Source organism: Lissotriton vulgaris, unplaced genomic scaffold (assembly GCF_964263255.1).
Source record: "Lissotriton vulgaris unplaced genomic scaffold, aLisVul1.2 SCAFFOLD_914, whole genome shotgun sequence".
Taxonomy (NCBI): Eukaryota; Metazoa; Chordata; class Amphibia; order Caudata; family Salamandridae; genus Lissotriton; species Lissotriton vulgaris.
The window spans coordinates 691,431-714,507 of NW_028254243.1; the positions used below are offsets into that span (position 1 = coordinate 691,431).

At 45.8% G+C, this 23,077-nt stretch overlaps 1 pseudogene; it reads left to right on the plus strand.

Annotated features, from left to right (window-relative positions):
- The first annotated feature begins 632 nt into the window (after positions 1–632).
- On the plus strand, positions 633–3,631 carry LOC147659618 (RNA-binding protein 34-like; annotated as a pseudogene).
- Positions 3,632–23,077: the final 19,446 nt, after the last annotated feature.

Here is a 23,077-nt window from a genome sequence, read left to right on the forward strand (position 1 = left end):
GGATTGGGAGAGGTCGAGGATGCAGTTCTCTTCTATGAGTTTCGTTAGTTGGGCGTTGATGGTTTTCTCGGTGACTTTGACTGTCAAAGGGAAGGGGGAGATGGTTTGGTAGTTTTTGAGGTTCGAAGGATCTGCTGAGGGATTCTTGAGAGGGGCCTGACTTCTGGTTGTTTCCAGTCATCGAGAAAAATGTCCACTTTGAAGGAGGTGTTGATGGTGCGTCGTAGTTCTGGTGCACTGGAGATGGTGGCAGCTCTATGGAAGATGTGGGTAGGGCAGGGGTCCATGGGTGCTTCTGAGTGGATGCCTTCCATGGTTGATTCGGATTCTTCAGTGGTGGCTGGGGTTGAGGCAGAGATGATGGGTTGACTGGCGTTGCTGGGGGAGTGCGTAGTTTCGCTGTCGGTGTCAGTTCATTGAAATTGTTGTAAAGGCACTTGATATTCAGATGGAAGTAGATGCTGAGCTTGTTGCAGAGATCCTGGGAGGGGCTGATGTCTGTGGCTTCGCTGAGGGGTTTAGTGAATTCTCAGATTATGCTGAAGAGTTCCTTCAAGTTGCTGGAGTTGGCGGCCATCTTGTTCTGGACGAAGGACCTTTTGGTTGATCTGATGAGTTGGTGGTGCTCTGTCATGGCTGTCTTCCAAATATTTGCTGTTCCTCCAATTCTTTTCAAGATGACTGCAGGTGCATCTGGATTCTTGGAGGTCGGTGGTAAACCAGTTGGCCTTCCTGGGGCACTGTCTGTCGGGGATGCGAAGGGGTGTGAGTTTGTCTGCACAGTTTGGTGATCCATCTGTGTAGTTTTTGGCTGGTGAGGTTGGCGTCGTTCGGGATGAAGGGGGCGTAGAAGGGCTCCTCGGTGACTTATGATCATGTATGTATTTTCCAAAGTAATTTACGACGATTATTATTGAGATAGAAGTTGAGAACTGGGTGAATAGATATCACTTTAACACTTGCAACAGTAGCAAGTTTCAATAATGTAGCTCTCTTAGAGAACGGGTACAGCTCAAGCAGCAAGCATCACTCACAAACACAGCAGCAGTGCAAGTTTCATGCGGATACAATAGGTACAATATGGACACAAGTGCACTATTTCCTAATACAACAAAGAGATACAGCATGAAAAGCCACAGCACAACTGTTTCTCACAAGAAATAGATTTGACATGGGCAAAAGCAGTGCATGTTTCCTTCATGTAGAACAGAAACAGCATACAATGTAGCACTCCAAGCTTCCATTGCAGAAAAGATGCAACAAGTGTGTAGTAGCTGTGCCTGTTGTCTACACAAAAGAGAACACACACATCATGGACATTAGCAAAGAAACACAGCACAAGCAACAGCTTTCAAAAACATTCTTGCAAAAACAAATACTGCACTAGGAGAAGATGTGCAGGGCTCCCTCACACCTTATATACAGGAGTGAAAGCATATCTAACAATGCAGGTACAGGATGTGGAGGGGCTGTGCAAACCCTTCTCACAATAAGCACAAAAACCATGAGTGGCAGTTGTGGAAGGTACAGGTATGGCCAGTTGCTGACCGAGCCTTCATCACATAAACATGGTTGTATATCGGCAGCAAATATGTATGCCTCCATCACTGGACAGTACAGTATGGCAGCAGTTAAGGGACAGATGTACATATGAGCCAAGGGACACAATTTCAAGTGTGACACACTTTTAGCCACTCCTGGATTTTTATGCAATATATCTTTGCAAGCTTCTATTTTTTTATTCCATGCTTCTAAAGCTAAAGACAAAACTACAAGATGCAGAATGCAAAGTTTGTGGTTGACTAAAAAGCTAGAACTGGCGAAAAGTGTTGCATGAACTGTTACTACTTATTAAGTATGTGTGTGCATACACCTCTTGAAATTGGGCAGAAAGTCAGCTCATCTTCAGAAATGATGATTTAACTGCAGCACTCAGCAATATATTTCTGATGGAATCAGATTATGATGATTCATTTAGTAAAAACTATCACATGTAATAAGCATTTCTTGTGCAGTGCTACAACGTGACGTGTCCAAGTTTCCATCTGTAAAAAAGAATTTTTGAATTTCGAAGAGGCGTTGACATTTTATGTGTTGTTTGGTTTATGACTCACATAGCAAACATTCTCAGGGCTTGGCTCGTGAACAGGCTCTAACATACGAGCCAGACCCTTGGCTCGGCCCTCGCTATTAAATTGTAAGGGCCCGATTCACAGAATGAACTTACTACTTTTGGCATTCACAGAATGCACTTACTACTTTTGGTATTCACAGAATGAACTTACTCATTTCGGTATTCACAGAAGTTAGGACTACTAACTTTAGGACTCCTAAATGCCTTCTGTGAATACCGAAATCTTAAAATTAGGATTTTTCTCAATTTAGTAGTAGTAAAGTTAGGACTACTAACTTTAGGACTCCTAAATGCCTTCTGTGAATATCGAAAGTCTTAAAATTAGGATTTTTCTCAATTTAGTAGTAGTAAAGTTAGGACTCCTAACTTTACTACTACTAAATTGAGAAAAATCCTAATTTTAAGACTTTTGGTATTCGCAGAAGGCATTTAGGCGTCCTAAAGTTAGTAGTCCTAACTTTACTACTACTAAATTGAGAAAAATCCTAATTGTGAGACTTTCGGTATTCACAGAAGGCATTTAGGAGTCCTAAAGTTAGTAGTCCTAACTTCTGTGAATACCGAAATGAGTAAGTTCATTCTGTGAATACCAAAAGTAGTAAGTGCATTCTGTGAATCGGGCCCTAAGTTCATATATATATAATATATATATATAACCTACTGGTGGTCGTTAGTAGGTAGTCCACTCTGTTTTGAGTAACCAGGCGCTTTACAAATGGCTTCTATTCTATTCTATTAGTTAGGATCTTGTTTCTATTCAAAAAACATTTTTTTCTTTTCCCAGTAAATTGGGCGCCAGTTGACAACAGGTATGATGCTTGGAAGGTAGCTGGCAGCCTGTGAGGATCAGCAGATGGAAACAGCCCAGCCAGTTAGCATCACTCTTTAGCTCTAGTTTTGCAAACCTCTTTATTCCCATCTATATGCCGGCGCCGCCCGCTCCAAGAAGGGAACCGAAATCTGCTACCACCCCACATTGTAGGCCGGGAGAGGATGTCCAAACTCTGGCGCCTATAAAGCCTAAAGTCCTTCCTGCCTCTGAGCTGCTAGTGTCTGCCAGAGAGTGTCCCTTGAAAGAAGCTGATCTCCAGGAGGAGCAGCGGGAACAGCAAATCCACCAAAAGCGTAAGGAGAGGCGGGTGCAAGGGCTGTAGAGCCAGAAGACAATGTTAAGGGTCCCACGAGGCCACAGCGTACCAGGAACAATGCAGAGAAGCAGACCAAAGACAAGTGCATGGTTTTTGTGGGCAATCTGCTGGTCACCTTTACTATGCAGGCACTGCAAGCTCTCTTTAAAGGTTTCAGGCCATTTTGTCTGTCCGCTTCCGCCTAGTGGCCTGTGCAGAGCCCACCTTCAACCGCAAAGTGGCTGCCATTCAGCGCCAGGTGCACCCCAAGCATAGGAGCAGCCACGCCTATGTTGTTTTCAAGGAGGAGGCAGCAGCCGGTTTGGCCAGTCATATAGACATACATTGCCTATATGCTGTGTTAAGTTAGCATGAGCTTATTAGGAGTTTAAACACCATTTTACCTTTCTGCTGCTTCTGCACACGACACATAGCTGTTGCTTTAGCTTTGAGCCTAGTAGAATGTTTTTATTCATGCGAGAATAATATGTTGTTACTCTGACATCAGCCTTGCTTGGCGAGCTGTGTCTGTACAGTGAGTGCAGAAACCTTCAAGGATATCTCAACACAGTGGTTGTTGTGAGGTCTGATCTTCGCACGTTCCTAGACATAACATACATGCAGCTGCGGCCAAGTTCTGGCTTTAAGGGCGTTTTATATTGCTTTGCACAAGAGCATAGAAACACACTTGATGGTGCTTCGCATGCAGAGAGCTGGTGGAAGATGATGTGATCCCTTAGCACTAGGATCTTGAGGTATGGGGCCGCCCTGCTAAAACCCAAGGAGACCTTTTTGGATATAATATAATATACTAGCTAGGGAGGGTGAGAATTAGGTGTTACTGAATCCCTATTCGTTTTAGCATAATACCATGCTTTTACCTTTTGTGTTCTACGGACTAGTGACTATGCTGATTACTTTGTTTCTTATAATATGTTTGCTTGTATTAGCTAAGATACTCCATTTGAAAACACTGCATTAGTGAATAAATATTTCAAATATGCACGTGTCCTCTTTTACTCCTTGTTCTGGATTGGAATGATTGTATAACGAAAGAGTGTTCATGTGTTCCACGTTACCCGAAGTGTACTAAGTCCATGTTCTGGTTTGTCTAAGCATTGGGAGTTTGTAATAACCAATGAGACACTGTTGCTAGTCGGGTAGGGGGTTTTGGGTACTAAGGTGAGTTTTGGCACACCCTAATTCACTGAGGTTCCAAGTCTCTATGCACAGTTCTGTTTGAGAATGGAATCCCTGCGACATGGCGCCCAACCATTGGTGGTCCTATTACATGACGCTTGAGTAGTTCAATGTTCCGTCCTTAACCCCTACACCATTGTTTCCGGTTAACGGTGGTGTCGGACAAAGCTACCTATATTTACATAGGTCTTTTCAAGCTTGAATCTTTCTAAACGGTTTCCTTGAATTACTACCCAGTTTTGTTATAAGGTTTACTTTGTACTTCTTACTTTCTGTGTCACTATGGCCGTGGTGGACATTGCACAACATAGCCGCATTGCGGTGCGCAATCATTTGCTGAATTATAATGTTCCCGTGGATGGCATGGCAGTGATAATGGTGGTGATTGCAGAGGTGGCTTACCCGTATGAGATTTTTTACTCGTGGGTGACCTTCCCGGCTGTGAACGCAAATACTAATCAATCAATCAATCACAGATATTTATAGAGCGCACTACTTACCCGGAGGGTCTCAAGGCACTGGGGGGGGGGGGAGTGCTGCTACCGTTCGAAGAGCCAGGTCTTGAGCTTCTTCCTGAACGAGAGGTGGTCTTGGGTCAGGCGCAGGTCGGTCGGTCGGGAGTTCCAGGTCTTGGCGGCCAGGTAGGAGAAGGACCTTCCTCCTGTAGTCGTTCTTCGGATGCGGGGGACGGCGGCGAGGGCGTGACTGGCTGATCGGAGTTGGCGTTTGGGAGTGTAGAAGTTGACGCGGTTGTTGAGGTAGCTCGGGCCTTGATCGTGTAGGACTTTGTGTGCGTGGGTGAGGAGACGGAAGGTGATTCTTTTGTTGACGGGGAGCCAATGCAGGTCTCTCAGATGTCCGGAGATGTGTCTGTGTCGTGGGATGTCGAGGATGAGTCTGGCTGAGGCGTTCTTGATCCGCTGGAGTCTCTTCTGGAGCTTCGCGGTGGTTCCGGCGTAGAGGGCGTTGCCGTAGTCCAGTCGGCTGGTGACGAGGGCCTGGGTGACCGTCTTCCTGGTCTCGGTGGGGATCCACCGGAAGATCTTCCGTAGCATGCGCAGGATGTTGAAGCATGATGAGGAGACGGCGTTGACTTGTCTGGTCATAGTGAGGGAGGAGTCCAAGATGAAGCCCAGGTTGCGTGCATGGTCTGTCGGTTTGGGTGCGGTGCCCAGGGCGGGGGGCCACCAGGAGTCGTCCCAGGCGGAGGGCGAGGAACCCAGTATGAGGACTTCCGTCTTGTCTGAGTTCAGTTTCAGCCGGCTGGTCATCATCCACTCGGCTACGTCTTTCATCCCTTCGTGAAGGTTGGCTCTGGCGGCGGCGGGGTCGTTGGTCAGGGAGAGGATCAGCTGGGTGTCGTCAGCGTAGGAGATGATGTTGAGGTTGTGTTGGCATGCGATGGCCGCGAGGGGGCTCATGTAGACGTTGAAGAGGGTGGGGCTCAGCGACGATCCTTGAGGGACGCCGCAGATGACTTCGGTGGCCTCTGACTTGTACGGTGGTAGGCGGACTCTCTGTGTTCTTCCAGCGAGGAAGGCGATGATCCATTCCAGAGCCTTCTCCTGGATTCCGACGTTGCTGAGGCGCTGCACTAGGGTGCGGTGGCAGAGAGTGTCGAAAGCCGCGGAGAGGTCTAGGAGGATGAGGGCCGCTGTTTCTCCGTTGTCCATCAGGGCTCGGATGTCATCGGTGGCAGCGATGAGGGCGGTCTCGGTGCTGTGGTTGGCCCGGAAGCCAGACTGGGATGGGTCGAGGGATCCATTCATCTCGAGGAAGGCGGCCAGCTGTTTGTTGACGGTCTTCTCAATGACTTTGGCTGGGAACGGGAGGAGCGAGATGGGGCGGTAATTCTTGAGTTCGGTGGGGTCCGCTGTAGGCTTCTTTAGCAGGGCGCTGAGTTCTGCGTTCTTCCAGCTCTCCGGGAAGGTAGCGGTGTCGAAGGAGGTGTTGATGATGTCCCGCAGGTGGGGTGCGATGACAGCGTCGGCCTTGTTGAAGACGTGGTGAGGGCAGGGGTCGGTTGGAGATCCGGAGTGGATGGAGTTTATCATGCAGACGGTGTCTTCGGTGCTGATCGGAGTCCAGGTGCGGATGGTGGTGGTGGGGGGCGGTGGTTCGGTCATGGCGAGCGTCGGTTGAGCGCTGAAGCTGTTGTGTATGTCCGCGATCTTGTTGTGGAAGTAGGAGGCGAGGGAGTTGCAGAGGTCTTGCGATGGGGTAATGGGGTGATGTCATCGTGTGTTCGACACGTACACTCCCACGGCTGTGCAACAGGAATATGCACCATATAGGGCACAGGAAATTCCTATAGATACTTTTAGCATCGCGTTTGGTTTGATGGCGCCCTACCCCATACTTTAGCAGCTCCGAGGTTAGGTCCTTTGTCCATTCCAGGCGCAAACTGGCCTGTTCTGGCTGGATTTACACCTCATCCTCAACACGGGGCATGTACCGTGGTTGAGTTAAGACGACTACATGTGGTCGCAATTAGCGTGATTAGGTCGTTAGTGCAATACATAACCCGTAATCTCGCGGGCGGGGCCCCGGGTGGTGCAGCGCTTCCTGCCAAACAGGGCGGTATGAAACTCAGTCCCATTATGGTCAACGCTGTGATGGGCAAGCACCCCCAAGAAAAGGATGATTTTCCTTTCTGGCTTGACGAGAAGTTTGACCAGCTGGAAGCTGTATTTCCTAACACGTCTCCTAGTTACCAAATTAGTTTACAAAAAGACTTGACCCCTGAAATAGGTGACTATGAGACCTGGGGTAAGATGTTTGCGGCGGTCTACATGAGGTGTTACTGCACTCCGTCTATGACTGTCCTGCCGACGGTCCTTAAACATGTTCAGGATGAGCACGGACCAGAGGCTGCGGTTGAATTGGGTATACGCCTCTGTGGCACCTTTGATGTGGTTTCCGATCTCATACTTGCGAATGTCAAGGGGGATCAGTGAACTTTCAGGTTGCCAATGCTTTGCAGGTGATTCCTGATGCCGACAAACCCCGGCAGTTGGCGAGGATTATTGTGGCGGCTTATAAAACCGTGGGCCACAATAGTAGGGGTTTCAAGCCTTTTTCTACTAAAGAGAAAAAACAACCCCAAGGGCAGAAGTCGGAAACTGATGACCCGCCAAAGACCAAAAAACAAAATTGTCCGAAATAATAAAAACAGGGAAAGCAACAACAACAGAGACAGGAGTCTCCATTGCCTGCACCCACAGAACGTGTTTATGACTTGCAAGATCGCGCGATGATAAAATCACCTGATCCTTTTCTGGTTTCTGATCAACGCTCTCCTCATTCTTTTCAGGAGTCATCGACCTATTCGACCGGTGGTGGAGGAGGCGGCAGGGGTTGGGGGCGTCAGCAAGGACACGACCAGCCCTGCCCGAAAGACGGTAAAGGCAAGCAGGACGTTTCTTCACCGAAGAGACCCCAGTTTCTGAAAAAGAAAGTCGCTGCTTTAACAGCACACAGATATGCCACAGATAGTGAGAACGCAAATTCGGAATCAGACATGGGCTCTGACCTTGCTGGACTGCGCGGCGGAGATAACCATAGTGCGAGAGGCCCTGCGTCCACTACTGAAGGTGACAGCGACTGACCGTTATGTTGTTGTGGAGACAGCTGACACTAGAGTGGCTCCCCCTGACAGACTTTATGAAATAGTCCTATTCATTGAAGGTGACATTCAACGTACCATAGAAGGGGTATTTTGGGAGAATCTTACGACTACCTATGACATTTTGTTAGCGGAGGCTGACTGGCCCCCACCTTTTGTGCTCGCGGCTCCAAGAGGGGAGGAGGTAATCCTCCCTAGTTTCGGGCACACTGTCTCGAAGGAGCATGAGCTGAATTTTGCAGAAGAGTGGGCTAAAGCCCTTGCACCGGCTCTGTACCGTGCACACTGTAGATGAGATAAATTTTCCCCACACCACGAAATTCCTTTGCGGTCTATGCCTCAGCCTCAACCTCAATATCCCATAAAGGACAAAGCTAAGGCTTCCGTTGCAGAAATCCTTGAACAATTGGAATATCAAGGAGCGATTAAAACTTGTGTGTCACCAATGAATAGCCCTCTTTTTACTGTATCCAAGCCTGACGGTTCATATCGTTTGGTATTGGATTACCGGCATTTAAAATCGCATTGCCGTATCTGTGCAGTACAGAATACTCACGGCTCTGCTTTAGTGGATAGTCTTGTGCGGAAGCGTTTTAAAACCACGCTTGACATTTCCAACGGTTTTTATGCCCACCATTTGGATGGTCTGAGTTCCCAACGAACCTCCTTTACTTGCGGCGGTGTCCAAACACATTTCAAACGTTTACCGATGGGGTACCAATAGTCCTGGAGTGTTTGCTGCCCGCATAGTCTCTCTCTTAGAGAGAGTTGACCCAGATGCTTGTTCGTATGTGGATGACATTTATCTCACAGATGACGAACTGTGGGAGCATCTGTGTTGAATTGACCGCTTAATTTGTAGCTTTGCAGACTTCGGTTATAAATTCAACTTTGCAAAATCGCACATTGCAGAGTACACAGTGCTGTTTCTGGGCTACGAGCTCAACAATGAAGGTCAAGGATTAGCTCCTCACTTCTTGGAGAAATGTGCACAGTTGCGCGCTCGTACAACTCTGAAAAAATTACAGTCTTTGCTGGGATTTTTGAATTTCGGGAGGACATACATACCTCAATATGCCCAGCGTATCAAGCCTTTGTATGCTTTGATAAAACAAACTTTTACCAAATCAAACTGGCTGCCGGAGCACTCGACTATACTGCAATCTTTACAGGCTGATCTGCTCGCTTCTAAATACTTATTGACTCGTGATAACCACACCAACCTGGTGATAAGAATCATCCCTGGGACGGTGGGTTTCACATACCTTACTTTTAACGAAGGAGACACAGTACCAATTGCTTACAAGTCACACTTGTACACTTCGGCTGAAATGCGATTTTCCACTGGGGAGAAAGTTTTGACGGCTGTACAGATGGCGATTCTGAAGGAACGCGCTCTGTCACAGGGAAAACGCATGATGGTTGTTACCCCGTGTCCTGCTTTGGAAGCAGTTACGAAAACAAGGGTACCTAATTCTAAAGCTTTGCACCCTCGGTGGATACAATGGGCAGCATCATTGACGTATCCGGATGTCACGTTGGGTTTTGATGCCTCCTTAGGGTTGCAGGAGTTTTTGCAATATGAATTTGTTCATCCTGCACCTTTGGCTATGCGGCCTTTGGAGGATTTCCATTGCATCATATACACTAATGGTTCAGCGCCAGTTCCGCATGGTTCTACGCACGCCAACGTTTCCGCATGCGCCATTGAGGTAGGTGCCATGGTGAACAATGAGTTCTAGTCCAGAGTCGTGCACACGCAGACTCTAGGGGACTGCACCGCACAATTGGCAGAGCTTCATGCTCTGATGCTTGCATTAGAGTACGCTGATCCTAGTGTGACAACATTAATCGTAAGTTATTCCTACTACTGTGTTCTTTTGGATTCAGAATGATTTTCGTGATTCCAAGGGTAGCACAATAAAACATAAAATGATCTGGGTCCGAGTGGCTGAGCTTAAAGAGCAGCTGCCATTCGTGTTTGTAATTTACACTCTCGGTCATCAGCGCGTTGGAGTTCACACTGTTGGCAACTCGCTTGCTGATGAAGCAGCGAAATCAGCGGTATCGACATATTTAGTTGCAGCAGTTACACGGTCCAAAAGTAAGATTGATGATGATATCTTGGTGGCTGTTGCTGCCACTGAGAAGGGAAGGAAATATCCTACAGGGTTCCCTTCGAAGTACACATACCACTTAAGTCCCGATAAGGTTCCTTATGTGAAAATTCCTGAAGTTGGGGATAGATTGCTTCCCAACTTGGATCGCAGAAATACACTGATCACAGCGGCCCATGAAGGTGTTGCGTCTGCGCATTCGGGCGTTTCAGCCACTGTGTCTCAGTTACAACAACGATTTTGGTGGCGGGGACTGTACAAACAGACGCGTGACTATGTCTTTCAAGGTGACATTTGCCAGCAGATTAAGCCTTCAACTGCTACGCGTCCGCACCAAACACAGTTGTTCATTCATAATAAACCATTAGGTTGTGTTTCTTTAGATCACTGCAGTCCTTTTTCTTCTGATACTGCGTATAAGTACATCTTAGTAGCAGTTGACTTATGAACACGCTTTGTATGGGTGTGGCCTCATCGCAGCGCTGATTCACGGACTGTCATAAGGGATTTGCGTGTCTTTGTAGGGATTTTTGCCTGTGGTACCTTCCATTTGGATCAGGGTCCTGCCTTAGCCTCTAAGGCGTATAGGGATGCCATGGTTTCAATGGGGGTCCAAGTCAAGTTTTCATCTCCATACCGACCTGAGGGTAATAGTGTTGTGGAACGAATGAACCATGACTTAAAGCAATCACTGACAGCTCGAATTATAGGCACTGGCTGGCCCATCTTAAAGGCGTGCAGCGTGCTATTAATAATCTCCCTAGAAGGTCTTTGGGTGGGCAGACCCCATACGATATGCTGTTTGGTATGAAGATGTATGTACCGGATCTTGACCATCTAGACTCGGTTGCTGCTGCTGCCTCCTTTGACGTAGATGAACATTGCAATGTGTTACAGACTCTACAAAAGACAAGAGACAGTCTTGCAAAGTAACATTTGCCCTCCACTTCGGATGATGCGTTGCAGATCCCGGTAGTTGGCTGGCTACCCCAAGTTGGAGAACTGGTTCGGGAGAAGATCGATAACAAGAAGGAATTTGGTCCCTCATACCGTGCTCCAGTTCTTGTGCTTGGTGTGAAGGGCACGAGGACAGTCATTTTACCACCACTTCCAGGTCATAAGAAAAACAGGTATTTCTCCATTGACAATGTCAAGATACACAGAGTGGCCGATTCTTCTTAGCATGACACCAGCAGTCTCAGTGTCCTTCGATGGTGAGAAATTCTGTATTGGTCACTGCTTCGGATCATGCGCCGGAGGTGGCCCTTGAGATGCCTGTAGTTTCTAATCCTTTATTGAGTGCATTGCCTGGTACTCAACTTGATGAAACTGACTACACCTACCCATCTGACTTGTCGAGGCCTGATTTGGAAACTCGTTTAGCAACGGAATCTAGATTTTCTTTTGACAGTGTTTCTCACACTTCAGGGAAGCTCACGAGGCTTAGGGCCTATGCAAAATTGTTTAAAATACATTTTTTGATTCCCCCTTGGACTTCCATTTGGTTGGGGCTTTTTCACTTTACCTTTTTATGTCAATTGGTTTTGTGTTCAATTTTTTCCGATTCATCAATGAACACTATGTCGAGGAGAGAACATGCATTCGACATCTGAATGGAACATTGGCGCCCCATTCCTCGTCACATTCTGCCCACAGATTGAAGAGAACCTTGGCTTTTTTTAACATCACTGCTTGGCCTGTCCTGGATGGGATAGTCTGGGATGCTGTTAAATTTCAAATCCATGGTCCGACTGAAGTTATTAATGTTCCTAATGTGCTTAGAGTTAACATGGGGGATGTGGTTAAACAAAACATACGTTCTGATGATTGGGATGTTCAGGCCGTAGAGGCTTTGTTTGCTGATTTGAAATATTATGCTGCCTTTGATGCTGAAGATTTATATTTAGAATCTGCTAATTATGGGGATTTGTTTTGCTTCCAACATTTTGGCAATCACTACCTACATAAAAGTAATTCCAGGAGGAGTACTGTAAACTATACACAGTGGGAGCATTGCCCAGCTCCTTTAAGAGGCAGCTCTAATACATTTTTGAAAAAGTACACTTATTTTACTGACTTTAACCAGTCCAATCCCACTTCGTTTTATTTTAGAATGACAGAAAAATCCATGTCCAAGTTAGACTTACCGATACTAAGCTATTGTACTCAAAGTCCTTTCTAGACCAGCTAGCAGTTGGAGGCTACGAGTTGTGGAAGGAAACCATTGACCTTAAATCAGTTTGGGGTTTTAAAAGTTGGCAGGTACAAGGCACTGAGGCTTTGCACCGGCATGTCTCATCCCAAAACATATGTTGTTTTTGAATTCTACCATCTCACAGACAACATGCTTTGGATTAGCTACTTCTAAAAAATTAAATACTCCTTCCTTCCCTGATTTGGAAGAATATTCAGGTTGGGAAAATTCAACAAAATTTTGGATTAGAGAGTTGCAAACTCTATTGCTAAATTCATCCTTTAACATATCCAGTTTGGATTCCAAGGGTTGGTTGATGTGGCACAGAAGTGCAGATTTGTGCCAGCATCGTTTTTTGGTCTTGCTGATGGCTTTACATAGGTCAGGGTAGATCCCCGTTTTGAGAGTGACCATTCTGTAACCACTTATTCAGTAGGCAAATTCCGTCAGAATTGTCTCAAACACTCTACATTGGCGTCAGTCAAACTGCATTTGTCAAAACTGACTGACGAGGTTGATTTGAATGATTTCATAAAAGGCCTGGCTAGAGGTATGTCTAGAAGATGGATATATGCCGTTCATAATGAACTCTGGAAAACAACACAGATTGAAGCGGCTACCCGCATTAGGGCCATTGATCAGGCTAATTTAGAGAAAGTGTTTGCAGTAGTGGATAACAGCATTAACACACTTTCCTCCCGCATTTACACATTGGATAATATTGTGTCATCTGTTGTTGAAATTGTACAGGATGATGTGTCTGTTTTGTACCATGGTCAAAATCAATTGCTTTCTATTATGCAGTTTGCATGGACCCTGCAGACGCTGAAGGCCGGAAAAGTGCCTTGGAATTACATGAATGTCTCATCTCTATTTGCCCCTTTTAATTTGACTGAGAAGCAACGTTTGCTTTCAATGAGAGATGCGTCTTTTTCCATGTTACGCATTGAACGATTGGAGTCTTTACCATTTTCAGTGGCAGAGGCCACTACTGCTACGTGGCTTACCCACGGGTTAATAACTTTACCATTTGCGCTTTTCCAGTTTACAAATTGCATGACATTTTTTGCCATTGGTAGGTACGAGCCTCTTGGTAGCTCCTATTTACATGACGCCTGGTCTCTCCCTTTCACTTACAGACGCCTTAGGGATGAAAATAAGTTTATCTGAAAGGTGAGGAGTGCACGGAAACACCAGATCACTCATTAATGTGTAGACGCATACAATTGCATGGCTCTTGTAATCAGGAACGGCCTGATTTAGCATGTGTTTTAAAAGGTACACCCGTCCCGCTATTGTCCCCACTTTTACTTTATTAGCAAACGGTAGTTATTTACTTTTAAATAATGAAGATAGCTGTGGGTTATTAAAAGGCATAGTGTATGTACAACGTGGCAGGCACCGCACTGTGCCTGTCACGTTGTGCAGGCAAATGCACAAGGTGCATCCACAGCATTGCGGCGGGCGGTGCTGTGAGCACCGCCCACCACAATGTTGTGGATGGTGGATGCCACCTTGGCGGTGGCATCCTAATTGCTGGTGCGGGACCGCCGCACCACTGGTGGCTAGTCCCAGTACCGCTAGGGTGGCAGGCGGACTTTATAACTCCTATTAGACCCCTATATTTTGTTTCAAGATTATACTAATTATAGCCTCATCCTAAGGTGAAGGCAAGAGAAAAGACACCATTTAATAGGTTGGTTAAGGCCAAAATCAGCTCATCTTTTAGAACCATATATAGTTCATTCGGTCCAGGCCAGCTGCTGTCCGTCTCTTCAATTTCTTCATTGCCCCCACACATCCTCTATACTAATCGCCTAATTAAAACTCTGCTTTTATTCGGCTTTCAGTGTCGGCAAAGCATCATCCCTAATATATTTCCGTCTGGATCACCAAGTCTACTAAGTCCTCTTTATATAACTCTTGAAAAAAGCTGATTAAGGCCTGCTCTAGATCCGAGTCCTCTGTACATCGTTTGCCAGTTTCTTTGATTTCAATTTCTTTAATAGTATTCTTGGAGTGCTAAGCCTTCATCATTCAAGTCAAGGATTTTCCACAACCTTCTCTATATTCATATTGAACTAGTTTGTAAGCCTCCATTTGCTCTGTATCATTCCTTCCAGATAGTTTGCGAGAGAGGACTTTGTAAATAAATTTCTCCCACATGCTCCCCACCTAGTGATTACTTATCCATTCACCTTCTTGCTTTGTCTGAAACCTCCCTACCCTCCGTGAATCCACAATGGGTATTCTCACTATATCCGTTTGAGCCCTCTTCTTCCACTGTGTTTTATTTTTGTTTCTGGTTTAATCTGTTCCGCTAGGTTTCCTAGTTCCTTCAGGTCCCTTATATTATGCATTTTGTTGTTCCACATGATTTTTAGGGAATCAGGGAATCTCATTTGAGCCATGGCTCCTAGTGTTCTTTGCTTTTGGATATACTTCCACAACTCCCACTGTCTATCTTGTGTGGCCCTGGAGATATCTGACCTAACACGGATAGACCACTCTCCTCTTGTGAAGTTACCAGCTTTTAAGGCCTCAGATACTATTCGCTCTTTCAGAGAATACGACTTAAAATAAATCAGGATTTTCCTAGGATTTTTCGTATTTGTTTTTCTTGTAAAGATGTCATGATCAATCTTGTGTATGTCTGCCTCAAGCTCCATGGGGTCTACAGAAGAAATGAATTCTTTAAGTAACTTTACCATAAAAACTTTATTTTTTCCCCTCTCTTTGAACTTTCCAGGACATTCAGTACGGTGATGTTGTTTCGTCTTGCATTATTTTCCAAGGATTCTATATTGTCTCGGCGTTCATTCTCCCCCATTTTTAATGCTTGAATTTCTCCCTGATTTGCTTCAACCTCCCTATTACTTTCTTCTTGAGAGGCTTTCATCACACACATTCTCTCCATTAAGGTATTCATTTTGACCTCTAGGGTATCACCAGCTTCCTGTAGTCTTCTTCGATTTTTTTACAATATTGCAAATTTGTCTCTGAGCTCGTCTGTTAAGGGTGCTAGCATACTTTCAATGCCTATCTGGCCTTCAGAGTCTTGTATCTTTGGACTTAAGCCTTGTGAGTGAGATTCCAAAACCATTCATATACCTGCTAGCACCTGAAATCTGTTGCTAGCTTTGGAGCTCGCCATGTCCCCCGTGTCTTGCTTATCAGCCTCTATAGTGGTAATGTTTCCTTTTTGTGGTCCTGAAGCATCTGTCAGGCAAGGTTGAGGAGGTAGAGAATCATTGCCTATTTCTTTTTTAGACCAAACCTTAATGAACTATGTAAGAGAGGGAATGATCTTGATAGAGCCCGCTGGTTTAATCCCTTTCCCTAAAGATTCTTCTTTTTAGATTCAGGGGAACATGGCAGCTAGCTGAGAGCGCCGTCCAAGAGTTCTCAATTCTTCCGGTGTTCATAGCCTCGTAATGCCAATGCGTGAATGGAATAACTCTAAGGCTTTCCTTTGGGTCAGAGATGAAAGGATACATGATCCTAAGGTGTTGTTGGGGGTGATGATGCTCTTTAGTGCGGTCCGAGTGGATGTCTGATGGGAGTCAGATGTCACTGGAGCAGGGAGGCTTCAACAAATTGGGCAACACAAGGCTGTGGACAGAGGCGGAGTTGAGGATTTGCAAGGACTGATGAGCCTTGGTGCAGGTCTGCTTCCAGGGCTTACCAGGCAGTGTCAGCACTGGCTGGGTGTCCTCAGCGCTATTTCCTTTGAGGACCACACATGGGAAGAAGGAAGAAAATAAGAGCAGGAGCCGTATGAGTCCAGCACAAGGACTTGAGACAGGCAGCAGAGGGAAAACCCAAGAATCCACTGTGCTTATAGGCTTATACACAATTAGCATATTTAACTTATATTGAACTTACATGTAATGTAAGTCCCTAGTAAAGTGGTACTACATGTACCCAGGACCTGTAAATTAAATGCTACTAGTGGCCGTGCTGCACATATTTTCCACCCGCTTAGTATCCCTTTAACCATTTCTCAGATCTGCCATTGCTGCCTGTGTATGCAGTTTTAATCTAGCATTTCAACTTGACAAAATAAATCGTGCCAGGTCCAAACCTTCATTTTTAATACATATGTCACCCCTACAGAAAACCCTAGTATAGCCCACAGGGCAGGGTGCAGTATATTTAAAAGGTTGGACATGTACTTTTAAGTTTTACATGTCCTGGAAGTGAAAAACTCCTAAGTTTGTTTTTCACTACAGTAAGGCCTACGTCTTCCATAGGATAACATAGGAGGTACTGAATTACATTTAATAAGCTGTAACTTCCAATTGGAAGCTGGTAAACAGGGTGAGTTTGGTTTCTAAAGAATTGCAATCAAAAGTCCTCTTTAATGGTAATGTCAGATTTTTTATCACAATTCTGAAAATTACACTTTTATAAAGATGGCATCTTCTTGTACCAGCTATTTAGTATCTGTTGCCTTTATCTTGCTTCACATGACTAGGCGTATTTGGCAGTTGATCTTTGTATATTGCAATCAAGCAGTGTGAGACAAAGGGAAGATAGTTGTAGACAGGATGGACCATTCTGAGTTAATGAATGAAAGGAGCTGTCACCTACCACACTCGCACATCCCAAAGGACGGCTAAGCACTCTCACAAAGAGGTTTACCACTAGTCTATTGTGACCCCAGATAATCTTGCGCCAGGGTAGGGAGGCAAGAAGCTCCAAGCATCTCTAGAGAATGGAATCCTCTGGAAGCTTTTTCCACTTCAATGTGGGTACCAGTTATAAATACACACAACCGTTAGAGGCGGTTGCAAAGTAAGAGCCCGGGGAGTAGATCGAGGGAGGCTGTCTAACTAGGTTTTTCAGCCTGTGGTCCCCCTGTGCGCTCCGCTTGTTGCCCCCCCCAAAGGGGCCAAAACAGACCAAGTCTGCATCTGCATCAAGCCTGCACCCCCGCTTCGTAATTAAAGCTGCCCAAGCTAACAAGCTAACAACACAAGGGCCAAGGACACGGGCAGGGGCAAATCGAATCACTCCCTGTCGGGGACAGCAGGCACATTTCAACCTTTCGGTTTGTCGCCCGCCCACCACCCTAACCCACCGCTATAAGTTATACAAACCCAATCAGTAAACATCACAAAAAGATAAAAGATAAAAGAAGGACAGTTCCGCCTTACCGACGGCACACAGACGGAACCCTCAGCTCAAGTTGCCCCTTAAACTAAAGGAACAATCGCACCGCTTAAACACGAAGTATCATCATGAGATCCCGGAAGATACGAGGCGAGGAAAACCCAGCTGAAAAACCACAGGCGGAGATAAAAAGGACCAAGGGGGATCCTCCGGGCACCATCAACGAGGCATAGGAAGGGTCCGCCGCAGGCGGGGGTGAGAGCCCCAAAAAGCCAGTCCCGGAGGAACAAGGCATCAGTTCGACAGACCTCGCAAAACCTCCTCCTGGCTCAATACTCCAATGTGATAAATCTGGGCTGCAGAGTTCTGACGCAGGAGCTAAGGGGCTCCACAAGGTCAGCACAGTCAGTAGCCCCATAGCCAAGAACAAGGAACTATTGGATTACGACGCCACGCCATCATCAAACTATAAAGTTCAAGCTCAAGCTCCGTCCCTCAAAACAAGCAAACGGGATTGATTACAGATTTTCTCAAAGTCTGTCAAAGACTCTCCACTGGGAATGGAACGGAACTTCCACTACATGATGCTAGCTCTAAATCCATCAGTACTAAACACAAAGCATTCAAGGAGGGCACGAACAATGGCGCATTACTGCGATCATCACCATCACTTCACATAAGGTGTTATAGCGAACCTCGCAATGTTTTTAATCCTAAAACAAAAAGCATCTCTGGGAGTGGGGGATCTGGTCTTCCTGGGTCATACGATCAAATTACCCGACAACCAGCCAACGGCTCAGACCAATCCAGGGGGTACTCAATTCCCAAGCCTCAACAAATAGTTCACATATCACCGGCTCAAGCAATGACTCTGTCTTTTTAGAGCAAAGCCCACAACCCATCCAGAAAACGACCCAGATAACAACTGAGGAATGCTTTTCACAAACACAAACACCAAACTGCATTCAAAACCCATTGCCATCGGCAAACTCTCCCAGTAATTTGAGCTGCCAGTCCATATTGTTACTAGATAAAAAGCATTGCCTTCCATCTGCCGGACAAGCAACGGGAGAAACCGATGTCATCAAACACAGTAAGACATCGAACCCACAGGAAGAAAATGTAACCGCAAGTGAAATCGTAGAACTGGAACGGAGCATGCATCAGTTCGCAGCTCAATATGACCAAACCCCTGGCAAGGAGGAAGGTAATGTAAAAAGGTCATCGTCAAGGGGTGCGCAACCGCGCGAGCAATGCAATTAATCAGATCCTTCTGCGCATCCTCCTACCTCACCCACACTTACCCATACTCAGGGGGAAACATCAGAGAGCCCCCAAACGGACTCTATTTGGCCGCAACTACTAAAGACAATGGAAACCATTGGCGCCGCCATGTCCTACCATGCGGACAAATTGGACACGCAAGTCGACCTGCTTAACCTTTTGGCCTTTCACGTTCAGGGCATTGAATCAAACTTAAAAGATCTAAACAATATGATCACGAAGGTGCAACTCAACAAGGACTCCACTTTCTATACTTGCCACTGTTCAGACATAATAGATAAACTGGCTACAGTACCCAGCCTGATGACGCAGATCCTGGGGGCTGTCAAGGTATCCTCAACGGATTCACTTATGACAAAAACCACAACCATAAGCAGAGCAACCAGCCAACAGTACGCCAAAAAGGGTCCAGGAAGGCCGTCTGAGGTTAGCAGCGGCGAAGCAAGCTCGGATTCCCAAGACCAATCATATCCCTCCACCTCTAATGATATCACAACGCCAGCAAGCCTACACAAACATACTCCAGCTGACCACGGAGAGGAAGCAGCAATTCAGGTGTCCCCACAAATTGTGGCACTCAGTCCCAATCATACTGTTCAGGCGCATGCACTCACTAAAAGGGAAAGGAAGCACCTAAGGAATGCTAGAAAAGCAAAAGCACACAGCCGAGGCGCACCACCAAAGCTCCCCCCCCAAAAAAACAACGATCCCAGCAACATCGAAGATAAAGCGCAGTTAGAGGGTGCCCCACCTCAAATCAGAACAACTCCAGAGCAAGGGCTTACCTTAAAAGTCCTTCCCCCTGACAAGGAAATAACCTCCCCAAAAAGAGCTACAGATTTCACAAATCCAATCCAGAACGCAATAAAAGCATTCAGCATTTTCAACCCACCCGGACAAAAGCCAAATCGCAAGTCACCAATAGACGAGCAAGTCATCAATATAAACATCAAGCGAAGACAAAGCTCAAAGAACACCAATTTATCTACTCAAGTACCAGAAAACAAAAGACAAATTGGCATAGATAAACCCGCAAAGACCAAGGGACTAATGGTGTCCAATTTACTTTCAAGCAGGCTAAAGAGTATTTTGACAGGTGTGGTATCAAACATAAAACCACAGCATTGTACAACCCTAGTGGAAACAGCACTGTGGAAAGGTTCAACAGAGTGATCAAAGGCGTTATTCAGGCCTCGGTGCATGGGAAGTTAGATTGGAGAGTGCAAGTACGAGACTTGCAGGATGTAGAAAGCCAAGCCCCACCAGCCCTAGTCCTCAACGGACAAGCAACTATAAGCAGTGCACAGCTAGCCAAACCGCTCACCTTAGAGCCAGAGGTGGACCGGGAAGGAATGTCTCTCCCAATCAATAAAGAGAGCAGACGACCAAAAATCCAAAAGCGGCACACTGTAAGCAATAAAATAGAGCTAATTCCGAAATACTGCTCTAGAGGGACCCATGACATCTTGAACAGAGGGGCAATCTTAAGACTCCTAGAGGAACTACCAGGCCTGAGTCATTTAAAATCATGCGATTTGGAATCAGTAGAGTTCAAACCAAACCCTTCTCAACCAGGCTCCGATTCCACGATAAGAACATGGATTGATCACACCGTCACAGAACTAATCCTGACCCATTGGGAGGACTTTGCCTCATGGGGCATTGATCTAAAAAAAGTGGAGCCAGCTCGATATTTCAGCCCGCTGCGGAAACAAAATCTAAAACGAGGCCTTCTAAAAAACGCCAAAGGACCAGAGTTAAGAGGCAGCATAGAAGAAGAAGGCCACAATCTCAGACAAATTACAATCATGTTTGCCTGTCAGGTGAATGACCTGCCCGAAAGGCACCAACATGCCCCTCTGGCATCAATTCATAGGACACAGACTGAATCATCAGTAGACCAATGGTTGGGAAAGAGCAGGGCTGCACGTTCTGTTCATGGAATGTCAATGGTCTAAAAGCGAAGCTGGAGGAAGAAGACTTTATAGAGTTTATCACTCAATTTAAAATACTAATGCTTCAGGAAACTTAGCAGACTGAAAACATGCCTCTTGTGGGATATAAAGAATTCTTCACACCAGCATATAAGGAGGCATGCTCCGGCAGGGCAAAAGGAGGCCTATCCATTTTTATATCGACGGACCTCCTATGGCCACTTAGTAGCATTGACCTAGAATCCACATGGATGCAATGCATTAAAATTGAAATTTCCCCAAACTTGGGCCTCCTGATCGTGAACCTCTATATGCACTCCGGCGGACAACATAAAGGGAAGAGGATAAAACAACTAGTCACTGCAATTAACACGCTAAAGTTCACCTATCCAAGCGAAAACATGCTCATAACTGGAGATTTTAATATGAATCAAATTCAACGTCAGGAGGGAACCCTCCCCACCCACATTGTCCCACGGCTGGGCAACCATTGCAGACAAAGTGCAACGGGAAGGAAATTTGCTATGGAGTTGGAAGCCCTCCAATTGTACACTTTAAATGGAAGGGGTCATCTGGATACACCGGCTGCACTAACGAGGGTTTCTAAGAATTCAGGATCAACTATAGACTATACCCTGGCTGACCCCGACCTATTCCTTTACATCAGAGACTTCCATATCCAGGAACGTGTAGAAAGTGATCATTTCCCACAGACCTTCATCTTGACAATCCAACTAAAAAAGCTTGAGCAAGCGCCCCCTCTATCCTTGAACACGCAAATCTTTAACCTACAACGGCTAAATTGGAATGAAGAAAAGCTCTCCAACCTAATGGTGTCATGCCACGCATTGCTTTCACCCTTTGATATATCAAAGGACATAATAAAGATCTGGGAGTCCTTTTTAGTGGACATAAACAAGAAATTTCAATCTAACCACAGAGGACAAAAAGCCATAAGAAATAGAGGAGGGAAATGGTATACCCCAAAGCTGCGACAACTAAAAAGGCAAATGAATGCATTTCTCAGGACTGAACGCAAAAAGGATTCTCACTTTTCCCAACAAACTCTGAAAATAATCGAAGCCTTAAAAAAAGAGCTAAAAAGAGAGACCAATCTGGAAAAGAGAATGCACAGGGAGAAACTAGTGTGCACCATACTCCACGCTAGCAAGATGCAGAACTCAAAAGACTTCTGGGCAAAAACAAACTTCATGCTCAACGGTAAACATCGGCAGTTCAACTCAGACATGACTGACCAGCTTTGGAGCAGCCACATCGCTTCATTATACAAATCCACACATGATACATCACTAGACAATAAAGTCGTGCCTCTCCCAGAGTGTGTCCTGCCAAGCCTGAGAACGACAAACTCAAAGCCCTTTGATCCCAAAGCTACCTGCGAACCACCAATAACAAAGCATACAGGAGACACCGACCTGATGACACTAACGCAGGTCTTTAACACCATAAAATCATTGAGAGCAGATGGAGCCCCTGGACCAAATGGTCTACCCAATGCCCTATTTAGGAAAGACCCTACGTTTTGGGCCAGTCAATTACTCCCCTTATTTTGTCATAGCGTAAAAACTGGGAGCATCCCCGAATCGTGGAGGGGCAGCATTTTACATCCGATACATAAATCTGGGTCTAGCTCTGACCCTAACAACTACAGGCTAATAGCCTTAATAGATGTGGAGGCCAAGATCTATGCATCAAATTTACTGGTAGAATTGGAGGCTTGGGTAAGCAGTATAGGGATAATCCCCCTGACTCAAACAGGCTTTCGCCCAGGAATGGGCACCCTCATCAACTTATCTGCGATAACTCTACTAGCAAAAAGGGCAATTGATAACTCTAACTCGCTGTATACTTGTTTCTTGGACTTAAAAGCGGCCTTTGACAAAGTGCCTAGATCCAAACTCTGGGCCAAAATGAAAGCCTGGGGTGCGCCGCCAAAGCTAATGGGAGCAATCATAGAGCTTTATTCACAGACCTGGGTCCAAGTGAAAAAAGGAGACGGCCGATGCCTGACCAAGAAATTCCGTACATTCAACGGCCTAAAACAAGGCTGCGTATTGGCCCCCTGCCTCTTCAACATGTACACCGCGGACGTAGAAAGTGATCTACTCTCCATTCAGGGAGATGCACCAAAACTGGGTAATTTACCCATAATGAGTTTACAATATGCAAACGACATCGTGCTACTGTCCCAAACTCCTCTCGGCCTACAATGCATGATCTCTAAGCTTGCGTCATACCTCTCGAATGCACAACTGACAATACATTTTAAAAAAACTAATGTCTTATGTTTCTCTGGCTCTCGCAAGAAAAGAAAAAAATTTGTCTG